Raw genomic sequence first — 3221 nt, 5'->3', positions numbered from 1 at the left:
GGGGGGGGGGGGGGGGGGGGGGGGGGTAGCGCTACTTAAGCCGACACAACCAAGCTCAGAACCAATGAGCCTACAGGACCATAAGCAAGCTCAACACCACTGAAGGCCACAGTGACCTGCACAGACAACTTTTTAAGGACACATACCAACTCTTATTATAACACATTATGACAACAAGCTTAACAGATAAGCACTGACGCACTGACCCCCGTCACCATCGATATCAATCGATCCAGTCCAACAGAATGGCCAATGCACGGACCAGCACCACAAAGGCAGGATAATAAAAGATGCTTTCATTCACCACAGCTGAGGGCTCAGTTGAGGAGGAAAACAGCACACCGGTTCCTCTGGGTAAACTTCTCAATGACTTTGGGAATGAAGTCAGGTAGCAGCTGAATCAACTGGCTTTCGATGGACAGCATGGACAGTGCGCTGAGCAACGTTAGCGGGTATTGCGGGTAAAAGTTTTTGGAAATGTATCTCAATATTCCTTGCTTCAGAAAGTCCCCTGACTCGGCGCAGCCTTGCAGTGCTGTTGCACATTTACCACAAAGTACCAGGAGTTATCACGTCTGTTTTCAAATAGCAGACCTGGAAAACAGCCGTGGCTATGCCCCACCTGCCCCTGATGACCAGTCGCCATTGGATATATACTCAGAATAAGTGTGTAATTAGTAAAACAATACAAAAGCAAACAGGGCAATTAAAGTGTGTTTTAAGTTTAGAAACAGATTCGCAGATTGATCAGCTGGGGACTGAAATAGGCCATTTTTGACCGGTGACCGGGGCCCAGCAGTGTAAATTAATCACTCAATAAACAGTCCATAATTATATTATTCGCCCGAGTTTCTCCCTGGTCGCCCCACACGTGGAACAAGCCCCAGACCCAGTCGAAGTCGAAATAATACAAATATACACTTAATATTTTGGTGATTTCAATAAACTCTGAAGGAAAAATACCAACGTAACACGGTGGACAAAACACCAGTATATATTTTTGTAAGTTTTTATTGGAAAAATCCATTTTTATTAGGATCCCCATCAGCACAAGTGTAAATGTTGGCAATTTTTTTTTTTTATATTCTCACTGCGGTCCATTCAATTGTATGTTCATAATGAAACATTGATTATTAAATAACATTTGCATTTTCACTGGAAAGAGCTTTTATAGCCTAAAATCCAACTGAAAATAAATACTCTCAACATGAAAAGAACAAAACCAACAGTGTTTATCTTTTATCTATCTTTTATTTGGTCGAAGGTCATGAGCTGATCGTTCTCAAATAAATGTTCCAGGTTGGTTACTCCTCTCTGTTTCCATACTTGAAAAATGATGGATTTTTTGTTGATGAGAAACATTGGATAATGCCATATATGTGTAATAGCAGAAGGAGATGGATTGCTGTGTATAACGTCATTAGCTTTCCACCATGCACTCATTGTAGTGTGTATAATGTTGTTTTTGAAACAGATGTGTTTGAATGGATTTGTCTAGAAATGGTAGGTCAGATTACAATAATCCTTGAACAGTTGTTAGTTCTATGTCTGACCATGTGGCAGGGGTATTGTTGGACCAAGATATGATATAATGTAAATGATTAGCAAGAAAGTAGTAATATAAATTTGGGGCATTTAGTCCACAAGATATTTGGGTTTCTGTAAGGTGGCAAGTTTGATTCTGGGTTTTTTATACTTCTTCCAAGCCAGAGCGCAGATAGCTTCCTTACCGCCAGCATGACTGGCTCTTTTCCACATACTAAACAGCTCAGATAACACCAAAAACAGGTCATAATCCATACACCAGGGACTAACAAGCAGGGCGGGAGCAACACAGGTGAGCGGGATTAACGAGGAAGGCGGGCAGACAGCAGGGACTGGGAGGCAGGTAGATTACTGGGAGAACAGACAGAACACATGTTACCAGACAAGAATCTAACCCCAGACAATAAAAGACACCCATGCAAACAGAGAAACACAGAGCAACTATAATACAGGGATCATAACAGACAAAACCTAAATGAGAACACAGAACTAGAACACAGAGGCAGGGAGTAGAAAACAACATAACTGGGCAGGGCAGGACTGAAACTAGAATTAGGCAGAACACCACACAATCACAGAATAAGACAGGAACTAAGGCAAGCACAGATCAAAACCAATAGACAGGCAGCAGTAAATAAACTAACACTGGGCAGACTGAACACACGACAGGACTGAACACCAGAACACAACAGACAGACAACTTAATGACAGATACAGAACTGACAAATAAATAAACTCACATAGAAACTCAGAAACAGAATTTCAGATTTAGACCAATTGATGGAATAGCCAGATACAACTTGTTGTGAATTATGTTAGAGCATTATAGCCTAAATTGTTAGAGTTTAGAATTGCTCGAGCGATGGTGGTCTACACTGTCATCATTTAAAGAGTTATTTTACAGTGTTAAAACTCTCCAGCTCTGAGTGTGTGTGGTCCTCTCTGTATCTAACTGCCCAGGCTCAGCAGTAGCACATGTGCTCTGGGAGCAGAATGAGGAAGCATCAAAAACACCAGCAAAGTTAAAATGTAGAAGCAGAATTAGTGAATTTTAGTCCATCACAGTAAGAATGTCCTGTCTTTAGCACACAGCACAAAAGACACCAGCTTATTCCACAAAGTCAGGTTATGGTTCAAACAGCATGATCAGCAGAGGGCACAGAGAGGGGGGGGGGGCAGTGCAGTCAAGAAACAGTCATCAGTGATTGTCCTTAATCAGTAATAATCATTCTTAATCATCTTGTCTCTACCTGTAAGTGCTGAACTGTAGAAACGAGCTCGCTGTGGTTAAGATCCCTGAGTGGGAGCATTGGCTGCAGACACTGAGACTATGCACGCCTTGTTCTACTGTCATCTACTGCAGGTGTTCAAAATCTGCTGTGACAAGTGCATGCTGTGGTCTGCTGTTAAGACTGCATGTTTAATTACTGATTAAGGGGTCGATTGTCAACTTCCAGCCTCTGATTTTTATAGCCTGTGTGAACTTGGAGTCAACTTAATGAAGGAATTTTTGCTAAACGTTTTCACAACAGATAGTGGGTGATCATTTTCACGACAGAGAGACGATAAGCAGAAAGCAGAAAACAGCCAGCATAACATCAAGATTGCTGTAAGAAACCACAAATATAATTGTTTAAAATATATAATTGTGTGTCAAATTATGCATGCATAACTTT

This window comes from Micropterus dolomieu, linkage group LG21, assembly GCF_021292245.1.
Source record: "Micropterus dolomieu isolate WLL.071019.BEF.003 ecotype Adirondacks linkage group LG21, ASM2129224v1, whole genome shotgun sequence".
In the NCBI taxonomy this organism is placed as follows: domain Eukaryota; kingdom Metazoa; phylum Chordata; class Actinopteri; order Centrarchiformes; family Centrarchidae; genus Micropterus; species Micropterus dolomieu.
This window is presented reverse-complemented; position numbering follows the sequence as displayed.